Raw genomic sequence first — 24,863 nt, forward strand, 5'->3', positions numbered from 1 at the left:
GAAGTCAAAATTGGGAAGATAGCTGGGAAACCTATTTACACATATGAAATAAAAAGAACACACATTTGCAGAGGAGCTGGAAAGTGCTTCCTCTCTCCACCCCACCCCCAGTTTTGACAGGACTTGAAAAAGCATTATTTTCTCCCTACTGTGTTTACTCTCAGCTCCTCGTCAGGTTTAGCCAAATGGTGTTCTCCATGTGCTGATAATACTTACACAAAATAAGATTTCCAATCGCTTCCAAATCCTTGTTAAATGAAAAGGTGCCCAAGACACACACTTTTGAGCACCTTTCATTTACTGTTCGTGTTGTAATAAATGTGTGATAAGTGGTAAACAGAGAGAATGAAGTGATTCACGTGACCTATTATAGAAGAGAGAAGTAATCTGGGAAAGCTTCCTGGAGGAAACAGTATTTGAATTAGGTCTTTAAGAATGAGTAGAGGGGGTCTGGTGTTGTGTGTGGCTCAGCAGTAGAGTGTCTGCCTAACTTGTGTGAGGGCCTGGGTTTGATCCTCAGCACCACATAAAAATAAATAAATAAAATAAAGGTATTGTGTTCAACTACAACTAAAAAATAAATATTTAAAAAACAAGTAGAAATAGTGTGTGTGTGTGTGTGTGTGTGTGTGTGTGTGTGTGTGTTTTAAAAAACATATGTATCTATAATTTTTTTTGTACTGGGGATTGAACTCAGACGTACTTAACCACAGAGTTACATACATCCCTAGCCCTTTTTATTTTTATTTTGAGACAGGATTTCAATAAGTTGCTTAGGCCTTGCTGAGATTGGCCTCGAATTTGTGATCCTCCTGCTTCAGCCTCCCCAGTCACTAGGATTACAAGCATGCACCACTGCACCCTGCTCCACAAATACATTTTTTTAAACAATCACTTGCACATTGGTGATTGCCCTTTCAGAGTCCTGTAGCTACGTTATGTAGAAACTAAACCAGCTGGGGGGTCACAAGGAGAAATGCCAAGGGATCCCTGCCCACATTCTAGTCACAGAAGTGATGCCACCTTACACCTTCCAACCATTCTGGCGGCCATCAGGTGAAAGCCCAGAAAAGACTGGCAGGAGAAATACCATCCCCACAGCACCCTGAGAAATAATAAATGGTTATTTTAAGCCACTTTTAAAAAATAAATAGGCGTTTCCTGAGTGGACAGGGCAGGGTCATTGAGGCTTGAGCAGAATGTGAAGGAAGGAAATGCCTGAAGGGGCCCGACCCTCGCTGCCCATTGGCAGCTGGGCCACAGGCGCTGGCGGTTCTGGAAAACTTGTGGTATATAGGGTTGTTTGAAGTAGCCTCCATGTATTGGCTCACAGAATCCTCACAACAACCTTGATGAGGAAATGGAGGCCCAGAGGCAGGTAGTTTGTTGAAGTCCATAGAACTTCTGCCCATTGTCTCCCATCTAGTCCTGAGAACCAGAAAGAAGGGAATGTCCACCCACTAATGTGACTTCCTTTCCCAGCTGGAGATGAAGGCTGTGAAGCCTGGCTGTCACAGGAAGGCTCTCATGCCTGTTGGAGTCCCCCGTCCTGCCCTGGCCCAGCACCATCCATGTGCATCACAGTGTTATGTTTCTGTATGTGTTCGCTCTCTGGTCCCAGCACTGTGCACCCCTGGGTCTGGAAAACGTCAATGTGTGCTTTGCTCTTAGCCCCCTTCCACACCCGGATAGGACTCTCCTGGTCTCCTGCCGCCTCCTTGACTTCTCCTCTCCTCATCTACCTGCCCAGTGCTGTTCTTCAGGTGCAGAGCAGATGGGAACAGTAAGAGCCAAGAGACCAGGACTGACGCAAACTTCACAGCTCAGCCAACAGTCTTTATTCAGGAATGGTTCTGATGGACCCACTCTCTGGGTGGAAAATGAGCCACTGAACAAAGGAGGTGATTTAGTGAGCGTGTCAGTCTGGGCACTCGGGAATTTGGGTCTTTGGGTTGGGAGTCTGTGGCCAGCACCTGGAGAGGTTTTATCTTGGAAGAGATTAGTGCTTCCTAGAGACTATCATTCTAGTTTTGATAAACACTTTCTGAACCCCGCCTTTGGCCAGCATCTGGGAAGGATTTATCTTGGGAGAGCAGGAAGCTAGCAAAGAATGGCTTTCTTTTTCATTCCCTTACCCAGCCCACATGATCTTGGGGTCTTTCATTTTCCATATCCAATAGGAAGCCCCTCTGGTTTCCTCTTCACTTGCTTCTGTCCATGATCCTGGGAGCTATCGAAGTCCACAAGCCTCTCAGCTCCTCAACTGTTTCATTTTCAATGATTTTCCCCGCCATTCCCCTGGAGTGGCGAGCCCACTCCCACCAGTCTCTTTACTTGAAGATCTTCATTAAGACATCAGTCTCTGAAGACACCTCTGTCTTGTCTTGCTCTGTCCGTGACATCCATCACATATTTTGAGACCTTTGAGGTCAATGATACCAGCCTTTCTGGAATTCTCTTCCCTATCCAGCACACATTGGTGTTCCTTTGTATTAAAGCACTCTTAAAAGATGAGATCTAACATGCCTTGACCTGTCCAGCAAAAATCCTTCCTTGAATTAATTCAGTTTCTCACTCTGTGCGTGCTTGTGTCTTGATTGTTCAAACTAGCAAGAGAAAAATCACAGGAACTATCATATTAACACTACCAGAACTACCATAAGTTCACAGTTTCCACTATCAACTGGGTCCTCAATACTGTCCTTGCAACAGTACCATATTTTCCTGCACATCAATTTGCCATAGTAACTATTTCAAACCCATAGCTGAACTTGACTATGAGCTCCTTTAGGGCAGGATTCCTGTCTGGCTTTTGTGTAACTGAATTTCCAGTGCCGAAGACAGGCTTAATACATAATAAGCATTCAATAAATATCTGTGTACTGGGTGCAGTGGTGCACACCTGTAATCCCCCTGTTTGGGAGCTGAGGCAGGGGAATCCCAGGGGAATCCAAATTTGAGGCCAATCCCTGCAACTTAATGAGAACCTGTCTCAGAATAAAAAATAAAAAGGGCTAAGTGACAGAAGCCCACTGGGTTCAATCCCCTCCCCCCAAAAAATCTGTGTACTGACCAAGGTATAGGAATAGAGGCAAATGTTTACCACAGGCCAGGTTCTGTTCTATGTGAATTGTACATATTAGCTCATGCAATCCCCACAACTCAAAGAGGTTAGATGGGGTTTTTGCCATTCTCATTTTACACAAAAGGAGAGGCAATTTGGAGAGAGGAAGTCATAAGACCGGAAGCAGCAGAGTGGGTATTCAATCTTCAGAACATATAAATCCTTAGCATTCCAGTGATTTCCGTTTCAGACAAGTTGAGTTTTATGTGCCTGAGGGACATGCAGCTGGGCTTCAGACTGGAGCTTAAGAGAGATGTGAAAATGGAAAGGAAGATCTAGGAAAGGGGCAGGTGGTGTAGTTCAGTGGTAGAGCATGTGCTGAGCATTCCAGAGGTTCAACCCCTAGGACTAGAAAAAGTACACGGTTTCTGCCATTGACTCCCAGAGGGCAGATAAACTGACTGACGACCTCAGAAAATGGAACATCTGACCTTTGTTCACACCTGTTCCTTTTGCAGAGTGCCTCCAACAGGTCCCTGTTGGAGTTATGTGGTGGTGTGTGTGTAAGTGTGCACCTGGAAGGCTTTCCTTTCCCCAATTTGTGATGACACCTGTAATTTTTTTTTTTTTTTTGGTACCTGGGTTTGAACTCAGGGGCACTTAACCCACTGAGCCACATCCTCAGCCCTTTTTTTGTATTTGGAGACAGGGTCTCATTGAGTTGCTTAGTGCCCTGCTAAGTTGCTTGAGATCCTCTTGCCTCAGCCTCTCCCAAGATGCTGGGATTACAGGCGCGCCCCACCATGCCCAGCTATTATATATTCGAACACACGGGATGATTCATGATGTATTGCTTGGTGACTTTTAAATTGAGTAGGGGTCCCCCAGGGTTGAAATTCAACATTTCTTTTTCCTTTTGCTAAGTTGCTAAGTGCATTTTTTTTTTTTTTTTGGTGGTGATATTGGTAATTGAACTTAGAGGCACTCTACCATTGAGTTACATTCCTAAGTCTTTTATTTCTTTATTTATCTATTTTACTTTTTAAAATTTTCTTTAAAGTCTCTATGGACACAATACTTTTATTGGATTTATTACTCCAGCGCCTCACACGTGCTAGGCGAGCGCTCTACTACTGAGCTACAACCCCAGCCCTATCTATTTTATTTTGAGACAGGGTCTCCCTAAATTGCCCAGGCTGATCTTGAACTCGCGATTCCCTGCCTCAGCCTCCCAGGTCGTTGGGATTACAGGCGTGCGCCACCACGCCCAGCTGCTAAATACATTTTTTGAGAAACTTCCCAGACCATTTCTCAGGTAGAACACTATCATTGCATTGCTTAAGGCCCCTTTCCCCCTTCACCACGGTTTCTGCTATTGACTCCCAGAGGGCAGAGAGAGATTGAGAAATGGGAGTATCTGATCCGCGTTAGTCCTCTTAGATCTCATCGAAACCTCCTTGGGAGTTCTCTGGCATAAGATTATTATCATCTGCACTTGAAAGAAAAAAGAAATAGCTTCCTATTTGGCAGTGTGTTGAGTGTGTCTGAGGCATCATCCCATTCGATTTTCACAGTATGCTCTAGAGGTGGAACTACTGTTATGGGTGGGCTCCGAGAGGGGAGGTGTGGTAGCCTAGGACATGCAGCAGGTTAAGAGTTGGCATTTGAACCCAGGTCTTTCGGATAATAGAGGCTAAGTTGTCTCATCGCTCATTTACAGACATCTGAGGACTTTTCTTCGTGGAAGTGGGGAGAAAGAATATTTGACAGAGAACCCTAACGTTGATATCTGTTTAAGGATGGTGCAGGCACCCGCATTCTTAGCCAGAAACCCGCGTCAATCTCTGGCCTAGGCCTTCTTCGCCCCGGAGCAGCAGCGCACATGCGCGGGGCCTCCCGCTTGGCCCCGCCTCTCGGGAGGGCGCTGCTCCACGTTCTCGGCTCTGGGGCTTGCGCACTGCGTCCCCAGCCAGAGGATCCTTCCCGGTCAGGGACTTCCGGTGTGCCGGGGTGCGGTTCCGGGTCGTGGCGCGGCTCAGGGCAACAGGGCTGCTGCTCGGCCGGCCGGCGGCGGCGAGCAGCAGGGGCATGAGGGAGAGCCCGGGAAGCGGCAGCTGAGCGGGCCGGTAGGAGCGCCGGTCCTGAGGATCCCGAGAGTGCAGAGTTCGGGGCAGGGACCGGGAGGCGTGGGGAAGCCGGGCCCTCCCCTCAGGAACGTGCCCCGGGGCCGACCCGGCCCGTAGTGTGGAAGCAGCTTCAGGTAAAGGTTGCCCCAGCCGCTAGCTCCCTTGCTCGCCCGCCAGCCAGCCAGCTTGCCCACGCGCGGGACCTGGCGGCCCACTCACTCCGCTTCTCGGCGCTGCCCGGCGGGCCGTCTGTTAGCCCTTGCTCTGGTGGCCTGGGAGCAACCGTTTCCTGGCCCTTCCCCTAAGTCGAAGCTGCCCTGAGCTTGCCAGCCGGGCGTGTGATTTAGGGGAGAAGCTGGAGGACAGGTAGTGTCGGGGCGGGGGCGTTTGTGCAGTTGACTCCAGCACTCTGGCCCTGTACTCGGCAACATCTAGGTGCCCTGGTGTTCATACGGTGAAATCCAGTTTTTAAGGCAGTGCCTGTGTAGTGCCTGTTTCCTAGTGCCCCTCCTCCCACCTACAAGGGGCAAACAGTCTGCAGACTTTTTCTCCCTTAAGTGCCGCTCGAACTTGAGTTCACTTTTCTGGTTTGTGGGAGTGGCAAGAAGTGTTTAAGTGTGGAGGAAAGAAAAAAAAATATAGCTTCAACAGCTTAATAACTAGATTCCCAAATTGGCTCTGAAATAGGTAAAAACTTCAATCTGAATGAATGCAAGTTATTTTGGAAGTCATCATAGTATCTGGCATTGTGCAAAACACTACATTGTAAACCAAAAGAAGCAAAGTTGAAAACTTTTTTTTTTTTTTGAATGGTCAAACGGACAGGCACATTGAAGTCAACATTCTTCTTATTTTGACAAGCCCAAAGGGTGGATCCCTGATGGTAAAACCCATTAGCATAGAAAAAGAATAGTTTTTATTCCTCATGTTCTGTGATACCACACAAGGTGCTTAGTAAATATAGAAAGAGTTCTCGATAAATTCGTACTTGTTTTTTTTCTTTTCCAGCGTACACACCTGCAGGCTTCCTGGGTCTGTGGGGGACTTTTTCCATTCATCTGTGTGCTCATACTTAACTACTGTGTGTGCCAGGTTGCACTCACGTTCCTCTACACTCCTGATCTGGCTCTTGGCTTTCTTTCCAGTTAGGCCTGAAAAGATCCCCAATATAATCCATTACTGTAGACTCTCAAATCACCTTTGTTTTTTCCGTGTCATTTGTTTTTGATGGGACATTCTCCCTGCTCTGCCTTGAAGCTTTTCTATTTTCTGTTTCTACTTATTGAGATGCTATCCATGGCCTGGTTGAAGTTGGCCTCCTTCAGTCAATTTGGACAGCCCCAGGTGGAAGTTATTTCTCATTTAGAATCCCATAATCACTACTTATTCACAATTATTTCATTTAACAAAATATTTACTGAGAAAGTATGGCAGTAGTAGGCAATTTAAAGAAGACTTAGCTTTGTGCACAGGAAACTCAATTTAGTGAGAAAGGGAAGGAAATTAGTAATTCCAACAGTGATAAATATACAGTGTGAAGTTCCTTTTGTGTTATGGTAGTGTAGGACGGCGTAACTTCTGTGAGGTGGGATATGGCTAAGGAATGCTCCAGAATGTGAGATAAACTCAGTATCTGTTACATATCGCATATAAGTTTTTCTTGTTTAATCATTTTAACCTCAATTTACAGAATAGGAGGACTCAGGATAAATCACACAGATGCTGAGACAGGCAGTATTCACACCTAGGTCTGTCTGATGCCTAGACCTGTGCTTTTCCCATTACCTGTCTTCTTTCTCACACCATACCTCTTTGTGCAAGTACCTATTGAAGCAACTGATCAGGAGGAAAATATGAATGTTTAAATGAATGGTACTGAAAATTCTTTTTATTCCCTTTTATTTTATTTATTTTTATGTGGTGCTGAGGATTGAACCCAGTTCCCTACACATGCTAGGCAAGTGTTTTACCACTGAGTTACAACCCCAGCCCTGAGAATTCTTTAAAGGTAAATAAGACTAATCTTCCAAGGCAAAGAGACCATACCTGGGCCAGTTCAATTTTGAATATGAGCAAGGAAAACAGTTTGTAGAGAATAAGCATGGACTTCTGGTTCCATTCCTGATCTTTTTACTATGTATACGAACTTTGGCAAATTTCTTTCTTTCTTTCTTTTTTATTGGTTGTTCAAAACATTACAAAACTCTTGACATATCATATTTCATACATTTTGGCAAATTTCTGTAAGTATCATTTTCCTCATCCAGGGGTTGAAATAGAGGACAATATTGACCTCAAGAAACACTGTGAATATTTAATAAGCTAAATATAAAGATAAAGGGCCTATCACAGTTTGAACATTCCTCATCCAAAATCCAAAATGCTCCAAAATCTGAAACTTTTAAAGCTGCAGTTTTGGAGTATTTTAGATTTTGGACTTTTGAATTAGCAATGCTCATTCATGAAGTCTATACAGATGAGCTGCAGTTTTGGAGCATTTCAGATTTTGGACTTTTGAATTAGCAATGTTCACCCATGAAGTTTATACAGATATACCAATATTTGGAAAAAGTCTACACTCTGAAACGCTTCTGATCTCAAACATTTGAATAAGGCAAAAGCTCCACCTCTGAAGATTGCACTCAACATGTGAGCCCCTGGAGACATTTCAGATGTAAACTACACAGGCGTTTATATTTCAATCATTGTTGAATGCCTTATTTCCTTTAATATTCATAATTCTGTGAGGTAGGTGATATTATCCCCATTTAACATGAGTAGCTTAGGGCTTAGGAACTGTTACCCAGAAGTCACACCCAAGTGTGTTGATAAGAGAAATAACTGGCCAAAAAGTAAACAAGTGTTTATTAACTTAGTTTTCTTTTGAATGTCTTCCTCTGGAGTCTCCGAAGTCCTGTGTCTATTATGGATTATAATGAGTAGGGTGGGACTTGGTGAACTGGAGAGCATATACCCAGCTGAGAGGTATCCAAGTGTGGTGGTGTGCATTGTCCCAAGTATTTGGAAAGATGAGGGAGGAGCTCCAGTTGCTTATTGCCATGTGAATAAGTAGGCCCAGTTTCCTAGGTTTTCTGATATTTTTTTTGAAAGATGTTAGAAACCTGGATTTTATACTTTATTTTTTGGGGGGGTACTAGGGATTGAACCCAGAGGAATTTAACCACTGAGCCAGTCCCAGCTCTTTTTATGTTTTGAAACAGGTTTTCGCTGAAGTTTTTAGGGCTTTGCTAAATTGTTGAGGCTGGCTTTGACCTTGCGATCTTCCTTCCTCACCCTGCCTAGCTACTAGGTTTATAGGCATGCGCTACTGTGCCTAGACGAAATCTGGATTTTAATGTGCTTAGTTAAAAAATTTGCCATTTAAATGATTGGGCATGATATTATCTTTCTGTTGCTATAATAAAATAACCTGGGGGGAAAAACTTAGAGGTGGAAAGATTCAACCATAACACATTTGTAGGCTGTGTACAATTGTAGGCTGCCTGATTATAAACTCTTAATCTACCTGGCTGCTGAAATTTGATTTTTTTTTATTATCATTTTGCAGAAGTGGGGATTAAACCCAATGTGCTCTACCAACTTGGCTACATTCCAGCCTTTTTTATTTCTTTTTTTTTGAGACAGGATCTTGTGAAGTTGCCCAGATTGGCCTTGAATTTGTGATCCTCCTGCTCAGCCTCCTGAATAGTTGGGATTGCATGTGCCATCTCACCTAGCTTGCTGCTGAAATTGTAGTACCCATCATTCAGATCAGGAGGTACAACATAATGTTGTGATGATTGATCATAAGTCTGGTAGATTGCCAGTAAGGGGGCATTGTAACTTACAATGGTATTTTTTAGGAAGTAGAAGAATGAATGCTTTTTTTAAAAAAATAATTTTATATTATCAGGCTAAATTTCAGGAGGAATGGAGTTCAGTGATGAGATGACCTTACAGTGCTTTCGTTTGGTGCTTTTATTACTTTAGATGCTACCAGATCTAATTTGTTTATCTCTTTTTTTTTTTTTTTTATAGTGAAGTATGTATTTCTTTATGTAAATTCTCACATCTAATTTGTTTATCTCTATTTCCTTTAATATTTATAATCTTATGAGATAGGTGGTATTGGAAAGGGGGTTAATTATAATCTTTCTAGATGAATGCTGACATCCAGCGAATTAGAATTTAGTAGAAAGTGCAGTAGACTGGAAGAACTTTTTTTTTTTTTTTTTTTTTTTTTTGGTATTGGGGATTAAACTCAGGGGCTAACCACTGAGCCACATCTCCAGCCCTTTTTTGTATTTTTTAAATTTAGAGACAGGGTCTCACTGAGTTGCTTAGGGCCTCGCTAAGTTGCTGAGACTGGCTTTGAATTTGTGATTCTCCTACCTCATCCTCCAGAGCCACTGGGATTATAGGTGTGTGCCACCAGGCCTGGTGAGAGGACTTTAATTCTGAATATAGCAATACCACTAATGGTACCTTTTGGGTTTTGGTCAAGTCAATTAAAAATCTTTGAAATTTTTTCCCCTTCTGGTTAATAATGAGGAGCAAAATTCAAACCTTGCTGAAGTCTTTTTAGGATGCCAAACTGATTCTAGTTGACATGCTTAAAGTCACTTAACTGATGACTGCAGACCCCAGTGGAGAAATCTCAGATGGTTTTCCTCTTCTCTTTCTTTTTTTTTTTTTTTTTTTTAATATTTATTTTTCAGTTGTAGATGGACACAATATCTTTATCTTACTTTTATGTGGTGCTGAGAATCGAACCCAGCGCCTTGCCTTACATGTCCTAGGTGAGCGCTCTACCATTCAGCCCCAGCCCCAGCCCTTTTCCTCCTCTCTTGATGGCAGGTAGGGAGTTACTACTCAGCTCTTTCTTCTAAGTTCCTTACTTTCTCTGGGGAAGGACCTTGATGGGCCAGACATTCCCCAAATGCCTACAGGCTTTCTACAGTGCTTTGTCACACACAAACATACATACATAAATATATAAGATTGAAAGGATCATAGAGACACCCAGCTGAATGAGAGGAATATGGTCAGGGAGTTCACAGCCCAAGAGTTTAATTTATTTTTATTTTAATACCCAGCTTCCACAAGGTGAAAATTGAAGAAATACTAGTCTTCTAGATACTTGTTTTCACTCATACTCTATTGTATTAGGAAATAACATAGAATATAAAAATGAAGAAAATAAATCCTGAGCAGTCATTCAGGATTTATTAACTCTAGTTGGCAGCATCTAGATATATTGGGAAAATAGATTTAATATAGGAAACACAAAATTTGAGCCAAAAGTAGAAAACAGTTTTAAGTAATTGAAAGAAAATGGGATAAGCCATTACAAAACTAAAACAAACCCTAAAATTCTGGACAAAGCAAGAAGACATTAGAAGAACTATTGGAATTAAGTTATAGTAATCGCTTGTAAAATAAATTGAATATAATGTTGCATTTACTCTTAAGTATATGCAGTGTTAGATTCATAATACCCCATACTTGAGTATACATTTATGAATATGCTTCTATTATTAATGGAGAGAAAGTGGGGTGTGTAAAAATTCAGATATTAAAAAAATAGCATGTTTTGTTCCCTGTGGACCCATTTTTAGGTACTGTATTGTAAATAAGTATTATTTTAGCAGAGTAATTGGTAGAAAACTGCTTGAAGGACTGTCTTTTGAAAGCAAAGTAAATCTGTAAAGTTTACTTGCTGACATACAGGAGATTAATTAAAAAACAGGTTCAGACCTGAATCTCTTTTTTTTTAAAAATTTTTTTTGTAGTTGTAGATGGACAGAATGCCTTTATTTTATTTGTTTATTTTTATATGGTGCTAAGGATTGAACCCAGTGCCTCACACACGCTAGGCAAATGCTCAGCTGCTGAGCTACAGCCGTAGCCCTTCTTTTTTTTTTGAGGTACTGGGGCTTGAACCCAGGGCCTCATGCATGTTAGGCAAGCGTTCTACTCCTGAGCCACAGTCCCAGTCCTTGGACTTGAATCTTTTTTTTTTTTTTTACCTTTATTTACTTATATATGGTGCTGACAATTTAACATAGTGCCTTACACATGCTAGGCAAGCACTCTACCATCTGAATACTGGCTGTGTCAGTTATTAGCTGTGGGACCTGTACAATCTGTAAAATGGTGACAGTAATGTAAATCTCATGCTGTACTTGTGTGGACTAAATGAAACCATTTATATATGTATCTAGTGAGTACCATGATACATCTGTAGAGATGCAGGTACCCACATTCAGGGACATAAGACATTTGGGATATTAGTAACAAGCAGTAATACTGTGTAGTGGTTATGAAGGAATGAGACTCAATCTCACGTCTGGATCATGAAATTAGACTTGTTAATTTCTGATTATGCTTTGTGAGTTACAATATACCTAACTAGTAGCTATTATTGAGACAAGGGTTTTAGTATGTTTTTAAAAAGGCTATTAAATGAATCAGTCTACTAAGTAACAGACACTTCCAGTTGCTTATATTATTTTTTTCTGTGCCTGTGACTACCCTTTGAAGTTATTAGAACAAGGGATATTATGTATTCCCTGTTTCTGTTGCTGAAACTGAAGCCAAGTGAAGTAAAGAAATTCAAAATATAGAGCTACCAATAATGGCAAAGCTACGATTTGAACCTTTTTGTTGTTGTTTTAGTTAGTTATACATGACAGTAGAACGCATTTTTACACATCATTGAACCTTTGTTTTTGACTCTTTTGTTTTTATGTTTTGAGTTTGGGTTTTTTGCCCAGTCCGAATAACCAGGGGGTGACGAATTACTTGTGTATGTTGATGCAGCAGGAATAGGAGCCGTTTATTGTAGGATAACAGAGGTATTTATACATTTTGCACAGCTTATCTTAATTAGCATAAACTAGATACAGCAGTCAACCAATCAGGAATCTCCACACTTAATGGCTCGCTTTTGTTACTTCACAAACCACTCCCTCTGGCATTTGGCCAGGCGCCATCCAGACTTGTTTACAGACTCTAACAGGTCTTGCTATGGTTGCTGAGGCTGGCCTGGATCTCCTGAGCTCAAGTGCTCCTCCCACCTCAGCCTCCTTGGGCTGGGACTACATGTGCATGCCTCCATGCCAAACTGTTTCATTCTAAATTTGGTGTTTTTGCCACTTTTCATGCTGCTTTAGATTTAGATGTCGGAACTGGCCCTTGTCTTGGTATTGTTGTTAGCTCTGGCCGTTCTCCCATTCATTTAAACTTCATGCAGAAGATTGTTATTTATTATGTTGTGAGAGTGTTTGATTATAAGTATAACCTTATGATATGAATTTTAAGGATTTAATAAGTCCCTAATACTGCTGTCAAAGGTTGGTGTTAAGATGGTCACTCATATATTACTAGGGAGAACGTAAATTTGTAAAACTTATCGAAAAGTGCTTTGGCAGTATTTATAAGCTTTAAAAAGAATCCATGTATGCCTTTGAGTTTATAAATTCATTCCTAGGAATTTTTGTTAAAGAAGTAATCAGGTGTAGAAAGATATTCATGTTCAAAAATCTTCACTGCAGCAGTATTTATAATAGCAAAAATTAGAAACAATCTTAGTGTTGAGAACAAAGGCTACAGAGATTATGAAAAATCTCTAGAATGGAAATACTGTACCGTCATTTTAGATGTTTTAGAACAATTTTAGTGACATTAATTACTCACATGATATTCAGTGAAAAGTGTACATAACACTATGTAAAATATGTTCCCAATTATGTCAAACATAAATGCAAAGAATAGAAAGAAGAGGTGTTGAGATTTTAGGTTTGTTTTTCTTTAGAAATATTTTTGAAAAACATTCTTAATAAGAAATAATTTTAGTTTAAATTTGATATGACTAGAGACAGTGAGTATCATTTTGATCAATAGTTTTCACTAATATGGTTGATTCTCTTTTTTTCTTGGTGGTGCTTTGGATAGAACTCTCCAGCCTAATGCAGATGATTCTGAAGCTGTAGATGGATTATATTTTTAAGCTAGTGTGTACCTCATTTTGCACTTAGAATGTGGTTATGTATATATTTATTATATTATTATTTGTTGTTATTGTTTTGAGACAGTGTCTTGCTATGTTGCCCAGGCTTCTTGTGAGTTTATAGTTTCCTTTGAATAGCTGGGATTATTGGCATGTGCCACCCAGTCCTGTTAGTTTCATGTGTTTTGACATAAATAATGTTAAGATTTCCAGGATAATCCCCCTGCAAAACCAAAACAAAACCCCATTTAAGAGAATATCATGGGGGCTGGGGATGTGGCTCAAGCGGTAGCGCACTTGCCTGGCATGCGTGCGGCCCGGGTTCGATCCTCAGCACCATATACAGACAAAGATGTTGTGTCCGCCAAATACTAAAAAATAAATATTAAAATTCTCTCTCTCTCTCTCCCTCTTTCTCACTCTCTCTCACTCTTTCTTAAAAAAAAAAAAAAGAAAAAAAAAGAAAAGAAAAGAGAATATCATGGAAGAAGACTTGTATCTTTGTTGGTACCAGTGTTTCAGTGCTACCATCACCGCTTCAGTGACCACTGGGATTAAGAGTAGTCTTGGGATAGCTTTGTCTTTATTTTCAGAGGGAGTACAGTCCTATCTCCTTGAGAGCAAAGTTGGCCATTGGTATACAGAGCTTGTTTGTAAGTTTATTACTTATGTATTGGGAAGTGCTTTTTTGATGTAGAAAATCATTTGTGTTTAAAAAAAAAAGTCACCTGAGACACAAAAAATGTTAAAGAATTTATTTGAGCAAACAGTGATTCATGAAGTGATCAGTTCTAAACCAGAAGTGGTTCACAATGGGATTGCAATGAGAAAGTAATTATAGGAGGAACATAGAAGTAAACCAAAGAAAATATTGGTTGGTGATAATAGTAGAGTTTTTTTTGCCTTATTTGATCTATCCATTGGGAATTATATGATAAATTTGTGGGTTACTTTTGACTGGTTCAGCTTAAGTTCTCTTTTTCTTATACATTTACAAGAAATAGGACAAGTTACTAAGTTAGATTCACTTATTTTTGCAAATCAAGCAAGGTTGAAGTCACTTTTGAGGTCTAACTGATTTTGCTCAGTAATTCTTCAGGCTTGGTCTTCATTTTAATTTATTCATAATTTACAAGTATGAATTTCTATCTCACTTTTTTATTTTATAGGAAAAAAATTCGAAGATTTTTAGTTTGGATTTTTAATTTTTCTTATAACTGTATTATTAAAATGTCATGATGAATTGTTGCCTTATACATTTCTCTAATTGTCGTGTATTTCATAATTGAAATAGTTTCGACATGTACAATTGAGGATTATGACCAGTTAAGTTTTTTTTAATGTGCCCAGAAATTCTTTTATAAGCAGTATAAAAAACCTGCAAAATATTTAAGTATTTGAGCATATTTGAATTAGGAAAATACCAGGCGAATTTTTTCTTTTGTAAACTGCTTCTGTCCAAAGCATTCTGTATATTATCAGAATGAAAAATGACAGCACTTTGTCATCTGTTCAAATTGATATTGCACTCTTTGCAATGACAGCTGAAAAGGCCCACAGGTGCCATATAAAGAGGTGACCATGTTGTCATATTTCATTTCGGCATCCCTCTGCAAAGCCATAATTACCTAATTAGGTTGTTAATTAGGAGATTAGCATTTCACTATATTGATAGAATGCTCTTTACCGGCTAGGGCTAGATACAGATTTGTCTGCCCTAATTTATAATCTCTGCCTGTTTTGTACTTATTTATTTGCTTAAGATCCTTGTGTAGGGCAATTCAGTTTACCTGGGAAACAGTTTGTTTACAAGCTAATGAAGCTTTGATCACTGAAGTTGCTGAGTTAAAATATGAACAGATTTAAAAGAGGGATTGCATCCCCAAAATGATAATAAAAATTCAAGTTGGTATAACTTCTGTTCTTGTTTACATAGACAATAACATGATACGAATTCAAATTGTTGGTGTAAAAAAGATCCTAAAATGTAAAAACTGAGCCTGAAATATGTTAGAGGTTTATATATCTTAAACTAGGTAAAAGAAGTTATTTTATTTTTAATTTCTTTAGTTATCTTTATGATTTATATGTGGAACTTATAAAATATGTTAGGTATTTCAAATCTGTTTTACAAACTGAATCTTGGTTAATGATTTCAGAAAAAACAGACTCAGTCTTCAGCTTAGACTTCCTTAGATAGTCATGCATCAGGCTTTATTTCATTATACCTTATTCTATTAGTCTGTGCTTGGAACATTCCTTTCCTGCACTCTACAGTCCTAAGTGCTTATGGAATTTGAAGTATTTCACAGTAACCTTCACTTGGTGAGCTATTTGGAGTAAGCACATTCTCTATAGTGGGTCTAGCATTCTTTTGTGTGGGGTTGGGGCGGATTATACATACCTTTTTCACCTTTTCCATTTAAGGAAATTGTAAGTTTTGGAACAATGCTAAGAACAGCAACCCCACTGAGGTAGTAGTAGCTTTACTCCTTTTGATTGTATTTGGTATTAGTGTTAGGGTTGTAGAAAGTGCATGTATGCCCAAGTCCTTTTCCCCACAGATGTTATGAAGAATTGGATTTCATTTATATATATATATATATATATATATATAATTTTCTTTAAAATTAAAGTTTTAAACCTATTTAAATTTTTTTTTTTTAGTTGTAGAGGGACACAATACCTTTATTTTTGTTTATTTATTTTAGTTGTTAATGGACCTTTAGTTTACTAATGTATTTATATGTGATGCTGAGAATTGAACCCAGTGCTTCACACATGCTAGGCAAGTGCTCTACCACTGAGCCACAACTTCAGCCCCTTGTTTATTTATTTTTATGTGGTGCTGAGGATTGAACCCAGGGTCTCACATGTGTGAGGCAAGTGCTCCACCACTGAGCCCCAACCCTAGGCCCCTTAAAAACTATATATTATATATCAAGAAAATAATATATACAAAATCTTTCACTTGCAGGGCTGGATGTATAGCTCAGTGGTAGAGTACTTACCTAGTATGTATGAGGCCCTGAGTTTGGTTCCCAGCACTGCATAAAAACAAACAAAATTGTTCAGTCATTTTAACTTTTTACTTAATTATAATCTTTCACTTATTCTGTCAGTATTTGCTAAGTCTGTTTTAAGAACTAAGTATAGTTCTAGGAATTGAGCAATGAAAACTATAGATACAGTTCCTGCTCTCATGGGACTTGCAATCTGTAAGGGTCTAGCTTTCTATGGTAATGAGAGACAAGATGAGTATGGAGGAATACCTACATTGGACTTGGTAAAGTCAAATCTTCTTGGAACAGGTGATACCTAAATTGGGATCGGAGGATAAAGGAGAAAGGAAAGTCTAAGCCAGGTGATAGGACAGAGAATGTTTTCATAAAGAAGTATTTCATATTTCATATGTTAGAACTGGGTTTGTGGCTCAGTGGTAGAGCACTTGCCTATCATGTGTGAGGCCCTGGGTTCAATCCTCAGCACCACATATGAATAAACAAATAAAGTGAAAAAAATCCATTGGCAACTAAAAATATTGGAGGAGGAGGAGGAGGAGAAAGAGGAGGAGGAGAAGGAGGAGGAGAAAAGAAAAGAAGGAAGGAAGAAGGAAGAAGAGGAGGAGGGAGGATGATGTTCAAGGCTTGAAGAGAACAGTTAGGGCTGGGGATGTAGCTGTTGGTAGAGCGCTTGCCTAGCACATCAGTCCCCAGTACCACCAAAAGGAGAATAACAAACAACAAAAAAAGAGAACAAAATTCAGTCTGGTTGGAGTAGAAAGAACTAGAAGGGTGAGTTGGAAATGGGACTGCATAGAGGTAGGCAAAGTTCAGTCATATTATGGAGTTTGGGAAGTTTTTAAGATAAATTAGGAAACAACCATTATAGCCATGGTGAGTGATTGTGGCTTGCATTAGATTACTGAGAGGAAGAGAAGTGGTCGAGATCTAGAGATAGAGGTAGGATGCACAGGGTTGATAACTAAATGCCTATAAGAGTCATAGAAAAGAGTCAGGGCTCCTGATAGGGAGCTGGGGATGTAGTTCAGTGGTTGGGTGCTTGCCTAACATGTATAAGACCCTTGGGTTTAAGCCCCAGCACTATAAGAATAAGAAAAATGGCTCCTGACTTGGATATTCTCTATACTTCATAATTTTGTTCAAGATTGTGTGTTTGATTATGTTATAGATATGGGGTTCATAAGTCTTATTTTCCAATTTGACCCCAAAATGTACAGTATTAGCAACTAATTTTGTTTCAGGTGAACCAGGGAGGATACTAATATTCGAGTGTCTCTTTTCAGTCCTACAGTCATTATGCAAAAGATAAAAGAGTTAATCTTTGCTTTTTGATACTATAAATTTATTCTTTCATCTTTCCCTTACGGTACTAACTCTATAGCTCCTGATATAAATTTCTATCTCCTATACTTTATTTTAGGTAAATGTTTTATTTATTAAGACATGTATTTTAGTGGGGGGGGGTTGGGCTAGCATTAGTTCAAAATGTTCATAGTGGATGAAATCTCTCGGGTGTAAGCCGGGTGCTTTAGTTAATAAGCTACATTTTGGTTGTTCCAAACACACTTTCCAGTATGTTTACCTTGTTACGACTTGTCTCTTCTTATATATTTGATTTAGTAGATTATTTATAGGGTTGTGTGAAAGTATATTTGAAGAGGGTGAGTGGGGCATCAACATTGTGATATAAGAAAAGAAGGAACTGAGGGCTGGGGTTATGGCTCAGTGGTAGAGTGCTCGCCTCGCACATGCAAGGCCTTGGGTTCAATCCTTAGCACTACATATAAATAAATAAAATAAAGTTATTGTGTCCAATTACAACTACAAAAAAATAATTTTTTTTTTTTTTTTTTTTAAAGAAAGAACTAAGGCCTAGAAACTGGGAGTGTTGCCTAGAAACTGGAAGCATCCCATTTTTCTCAGCTGCTATGACACACAGTTCTCCAAACCTTTGTTTTTTGGTCATGTCATGTTGCCTTTCTTATTTTATCCCTTTCAGGCCCCCTCCCCCCCTCAAAGTGAAGAGGAAAATTACTCCTGAAGTACTAGTGGCTCAGTAGGCCACTGGCAGAGGCATTGTATTCTCTCACTCTGTGGCTTTCTCATAGGGCCCTGCTTTGGTGTGGATTAGAATGCTGTCTGGTGCCCTGGGAGGAGGAGCTGTTCCAGTGTGTGGGATTTGCTTTAACAAAGTCGGAAGTTCTGCTGGGATTTCTGGCACTAGAATTAATCTTCCTCAACTAGAAATGTAGGTTAGCTACCTCTACTAATATATTTGACAGTTTTTTCCCCCAAAGGAAAAAAACTTGGCACCTCCCACACTTTCATATCTGTCGTTTAAGAAGAATTAAAATTGTTTTAAATTTTTTATGGTTAGTGTTGCTGGCTCTGCTCAGTTAACCACTTTTTGGTGTCCTTGGGTTGGAATCATCTAAACTGCAAGACATCTAGGATGCAGCAGCATGGATTCTGTCTTTCTTGTGTTTCTACCTCCTTTCTTTTTAAAAATAGATATAATTCACATACCATAGAATTCCACCCCTACACCCCCCACAGGTACTAGGGGTTGAATTTAGAGGTGCTGTACCACTGAGCTACACCCCTAGGTACACCTTTTTATTTTAAAGTAGAGTCTTGCTAAATTGCCCAGGTTGGCCTTGAACTTGTAGTCCTCCTGCCTCAGCCCCTCATGTGCCTCCACACGTGGCACAATTCACCTTTTTAAAGAATACTATTTAATAATTTTGTATAATTTTAAAAGTTGTTAACCTCCGCTATTATCTTATTCCAACACATTGTTTTTGTCACCCCCAAAAGAAACCTTTACTCCATTAGCAGTCACTTCTCATTCTTCCTCACCTACTTCCTGAACCACTAATTTCTTTTCTGTCTCTGTGATGTTGCCTATTTTAAACCTTTAAAAAATTTTTTTATAGTTGTAGTTGTACAATACCTTTTATTTATTTTTTTATAAATGAATTTTAATATTTATTATTTTTAGTTTTTGGCGGACACAACATCTTTCTTTGTTTGTGGTGCTGAGGATCAAACCCAGGCCACACGCATGCCAGGCTAGCGCGCTACTGCTTGAGCCACATCCCCAGCCCCGTATTTTATTTATTTTTATGTGGTGCTGAGGTTCGAACCCAGTGCCTTGCACATGGCTAGGTGAGCGATCTACCACTGAGCCCCCACCCCAGCCCTATTTTAAACCTTTTATATAAATGAAATCATACAATATATATGGGCTTTTATCTGGCTTCTTTTGCCAAGCAAAATATTTTCATGGTCCATGTATATTGTAGCATAAATCAGTACTACTTCTTTCCTGTTTTGTTTTTTTAATTTATTTTATACGTGGTGCATGAGAATCGAACCCAGTGCCTCACACATGCTAGGCAAGCACTGTATTACTGAGCCACAACCCCAACCCCAGTACTTCTTTCCTTTTTATTGCCAAATAATATTGAGAGTGTAATACCACATTTTTTGTTTATCCACTCATCAGTCGCTGGACATTTGGGTTATTCCCACCTTCCGCATTAGGAATAATGCTACTGTAAACATGCACACTTTTTTTCTGTGAACATGTGTTTTCAGTTCTGGGTATTTATCTAGAAGAGGAATTGCTGGTTCCTGTGGCCCTTCTGTTTTTATAAACACTTTGGAACTGCCAAACTGTTTCCCATGGCAGCTGCATCATCGCATCTCCTCAGTGGTGCACATGGTGGAGCTCCTTTTTGCTTCTACTTAGGCTCTGAACTGGCTCTGATCTGGCCTGGAGCCAACTCTAGGTTCAAGGAGTTCCGTGAGCCTTTTGTTTTATTAGATGGGAAAGCTTCCTGGTTTTTTTTTTTTTTTAATATTTGTTTGTTTTTAGTTTTCGGCAGACACAACATCTTTCTTTGTATGTGGTGCTGAGGATCGAACCCGGGCCACACGCATGCCAGGTGAGCGCGCTACCACTTGAGCCACATCCCCAGCCCAACTTCCTGTTTTCTCTGTTCGTCAGGTTCATTTCACAAGCATATGTGTACTGGGCATTATATGTTGTGTGTTAGTGATAGGAAGTCAGGGGTCAGGGTACTTTCCTTTCAAGGACTTCATAGTCCAGTGGATCATAACTTTAAAATCTAGGTAAAGATTGACTTGTTTTGTTTAGTAGCTTCTGCATTTTCATATTACCTTTTAACTATTGCTTGCATACTGGGCAAGCTCATTTATATCCATAGCTTCATCTGTCACTTGTGCATTGATGTCTTAAGATTTTCTCAGCTTTCTCCTGAGCTATCAAGTTTGTGTTTTGATAGACCTCTATTTGGATAATATATGGATATTCCAAGTTCAATGTAACTGAAAAATAACTCCTTATCTCCAATATACCTGTAATGGAAGTGTTCCTACTCTTGAGTTTGCAGTTTCATTTGTTGGCACTATTGTGCAAACCTTCACGACCACTAAGTCATCAAATTCTACCATTTTTTATATCTCTTAAATGTTTCTTGCCTATTGGATTTACAGAACCATCTTTCACAGCTTTACTTCAGATTTCATCATCTCTTCCTTGGGCTTCATAACCCATCTTCTGTCTTGTCCATCAAATTAATCTTCCACACAACTCTCTAAAGTGGCTATCTAATCAGCAACTTTGAACTTTAGGTGTTCGCTGTTTCTTACTTTAGTGCCATGCTGTCTTGATTGCTGCCCTCTCTTCCAGCCTTCCAGTAAGCTTAGACCATGGAATGAGAGCAGTAATAATTAATAGCAAACATTGTATGATGAGTATAGGTGGCATAGTAAATACTTAACATATATTAATTCATTCAGTCTCCTTAGCAATTCTGTGAGGTAGGCACCAAAATTATTTCCTTGTAGATGAGGAAATGGAGATACAGAAGTTGTTACTCTTTCTAGGCCCCACAATGAGTGGCTGTGTCCAGATTTGAACCCCAGTGATCTGATGCTTGGTTGTTCTCTGCTTCTGCTGTCTGCCCTTTCTTCGCCTTCCCCATTCCCTTGTCTTCTCCAACTACAAAGGATCCTCTCTACTTCTGCAATAACTCATGGATGGGCTTGTGTTAATTTGCAACTTATAGGCAGAACTGGAGTGAGATTTATTGTAAACGCTTCGATCAAGAAGCCAGCGTTATAGATTATTTCAATACTAGCTCTTTTTTTTTTTTCACTGTTCTTTTTTGTCAAACCTGGGGATTGAACCCAGGGATGCTTTACCACTGAGCTACATCCCCAACCTTTCTTATTTTTTTATTTTGAGACAGAGTCTTACTAAGTTGGCTACACTGACTTTGAACTTGTCATCCTCCTGACAGTGTCCCAAATTGCTGGGATAACAAGTGTGTGCTGCTGAACCTGGCTCTTTTTCATATTCTTTAGGCAAGTTGGAGTGACTACCTCCCTTATCTTGGTCTTTTTTTTTTTTCGTTGTAGATGGATACACTAACTTATTTTATTTATTTATATATTTTTATGTGGTGCTGCAGAATAAACCCAGTGCCTCACATGTGCTAGATAAGTGCTGTATCACTGAGCCACAGCCTTATCTTGGTCTTATTCATCTCTATGAAGCCTGTCTTGAGTATCCAGTTTCATTTAGGCATTTTTCCTTTGCATTTCCATAGTATGTTGGATCCTCTATTGCTCTCATTCTTTATTATGACCATTTATATTCTTGTCTTTTCTCTCCCCTGCTTGACTCCCCTCTTGGGGATAGGAACTTTGACTCAGTACTTTACTTCAAGACTTGCAGTATGTAGTGAGTATTCATTCTTGCTGGATGAACAGATAAATCTGTTTGTGTTCTCATGTGGACTAGTGCGAGCAGTGGGATAGGAAGATTGTGATGAAGTGGACTGAAAGTGGAATGTGAGGCACAGTGTTCAAAGTGCTTTGGAGAAGGAAGCATTCAGAACTAGGCTGCCTGAATCTTATCCTGGCCCCGCCTCTTACTTGTGTGGCCTTTTGCAGATCTATCCTCATTTTACTGATTTGTAAAACCTGAATGATAATAGAATCTACGTTATAGTTCTCTAAATAATAGAAATGGTCTTACCAAGACCATGAGGTAATTGAGGAATAGGAATTCAGGGTTCCTGAATGGTCCTTGTAATAAACTGTTTTTTTTTTTTTTTTTTTTTTTAACTGATGTGTGGTTAACCCAGAGCCAGTTAAGAGGAAGCAACTCTATTGAATTCTTTCACTTGTGCTAGCAACCTTTAAATACTGAGAAGGCAATAAAAGAAAAAGAAATTTTAAACTATATGCTGAACCAGCACCACAAATACTCCCACCCTACCCCACTTTGGAAAATTATGGCACAGCTTCTTGGAAACAAGAAAGATTCATTTGTTTTTGTATTCATTCCACACTGAGCTCTTATTGGATGTCATCCATATTCTACTAGAAACTGTCAACATAGTGATAAATAAGACAGTCAGTGTCCTTAAGGAATTTAGAATATAGAAGAGAAAACCAACACATAAACAGATTATTATTAAAAAGGGAAAAAAAAGTAGTGTGATTAGCTTGTTCTTTCATTCATCCATTGATTCATTCAGTCCTTAACATAGCAGCCAGGGAGATCTTTTTAAATGTGAGTTAGATCATGTCACTGTTTTCCTCACAATTCTCTAGTGACCCCCCATGTTTGCCAGCCTCAGAATGGCTTACAAGCCCCTCCCAGGTTGCCTGCTTTTCCAGACTGGATCCTCTGCTGCTTGCCTCCTTGTGGGGAACTTCTTGCTGATTATTGAGCAGTGAGGGGCCTGCTCCTCTCTCCCTCAAGCTGTGTCCACACAGCTTGCTCTCACCTCTTTCATGTTTTAAGTTCAGTGTCCCCAAGGGAGGACTGGCTTTTCAGACCATGGGATAAGTTTGAGGGAATGCAGCTTGTGAGTAGCAGTTTGAGCTTTGGTTTTCCTCAGGATAGTTAAAATTTAGGAAAACATATTAGGAGTTGATTCTAGGAGTTGATTACATCTTAGAAATTTTGAGCATAGATTTTAGTAGCATTTTAAAGTCCTGTGGCTTAGTTTTAGTAAAAATGAAACAGCTCCAAAGGAGTTGGAAATTACCACAAATTTAGTGACTTCAAACCACACATTAAGAGTTCTCAATTTCAGAATTATTGATGTTGACATTTTGGGGATTATAACTCTCTGTTGTCGGTCCTGTGTTTTGCATTATACCTTGTTTAACAACATCCCTGTGCTGTGCAAGGTAGTGTGTACCTGTAATCACAATGACTTGGGAGACTGAGGCAGGAAGATTGCAATTTTGGAGGCTAGTGAAACCCTGTCTTAAAACTAAAAATGGGCTGGGGATATAGCTTCAAGTACCTGGATTAAATTCCTAATACTGAAAAAAGAAAAGATATTCATTCAACTAATGAATGAAGGTAGAAATAAAATTCTTTTAAAACAATTTGAACTTTGGGAATTGATGAAGGATTTGCAGAGGTTGAGATACTTGAGTTGGACTTGGAAGATGGGGACGGTGTTAGAGGAGAAGGACACATCTCACAAAAAGGTCAATCTTTGCCAAAGGCCAGAATGTGGCAGGAGTTGTCCTGGAAGTCACGGATAGCCGGAGGAGCAGGTGAGTGACACTGGATTGCAGAGAGCCTTACAGTGTTGTATGTGTAAGGTTTCAGTTTTGTTTTCACTGTCTCTTGCTGCCTAAGAAGTTACCACAAACATAATCAGCTTAAATGGTATAAGATTTTGGTTTCACAGCAAGTTAGAAATTAAGGCTTTAGCTGGATTCCCTTCTCCTGGTCTCAAAGGGATGAAATTCAGGTGTTAGCTGGTTATGGATTCATCTCGGAGCTTAATTAGAAAAAGAACTTCCAGCCTGTCTCAGATGATTATAAAATTCTTTACCTTGTGACTGTATGACTGAGGTATCCCTTTTCTCACTAGTTCATGGTTAGGAACTATTCTCAGCTCTTACAAACTGCCCTCAGTCCTTGCCATGTATAGTTTTTTTTTTTTAACATGACTCACTTCTTCAAGGATAATCTCTCCGGCTTTGAATGTCTCTTTTTTTCAGTTGGCTAAGATGGAGTCACAGTCGAATATCATCAAGACAGTGACTGACCTATCATCTTTGCCATATTCTGTTGGCTATAAACAAGGAAGTTCCCATCCACACTCGAGGGGATAACACAGAGGGATAGATGTTGACATCAAGCGCAAGAAACTCTGGAGCTGTTTTAAAATTCTGTCTACCATATACACTTTCAGCACCATGAAGGCAGTGGCCAACTCTTTTTTTTTTTCCCCTCTTAGCACTCTTATCTCTGGTGTCCGACATATAGGAAGTGTTTTATGAATATTTGTCAAATGAAATCTCTGGATGAGAATTTGGCAGGCAGTTGAGTGCTATTTACAGTTTAAGTTCCTAAACCTGTAATTTTACATCGAAAAACATGTTGAATAATTTGACATTATTCATAATTTTTCTTTTAAAATTTTGATTTTTTTTTTTTAATATTTATTTTTTAGTATTTGGTGGACACAACATCTTTGTATGTGGTGCTGAGGATCGAACCTGGACAGAACGCATGCCAGGCGAGCGCACTACCGCTTGAGCCACATCCCCAGCCCAAAATTTTGGGTTTT

At 39.6% G+C, this 24,863-nt stretch overlaps 1 protein-coding gene across 5 annotated transcripts in view; it reads left to right on the plus strand.

The window, feature by feature from the left end:
- The first annotated feature begins 5,060 nt into the window (after window positions 1-5,060).
- Mapkap1 (MAPK associated protein 1) overlaps window positions 5,061-24,863 on the plus strand; it is a 229,522-nt gene continuing 209,719 nt past the window's right edge. For all 5 annotated transcript variants that reach the window (XM_076845471.2, XM_076845473.2, XM_076845472.2 and 2 more), the window contains exon 1: window positions 5,061-5,324. The gene's annotated coding sequence lies outside the window, so the exon portion shown is untranslated. The remainder of the gene's footprint in view (window positions 5,325-24,863) is intronic.

Source organism: Callospermophilus lateralis, chromosome 2 (genome assembly GCF_048772815.1).
Source record: "Callospermophilus lateralis isolate mCalLat2 chromosome 2, mCalLat2.hap1, whole genome shotgun sequence".
Classification (NCBI taxonomy): Eukaryota; Metazoa; Chordata; class Mammalia; order Rodentia; family Sciuridae; genus Callospermophilus; species Callospermophilus lateralis.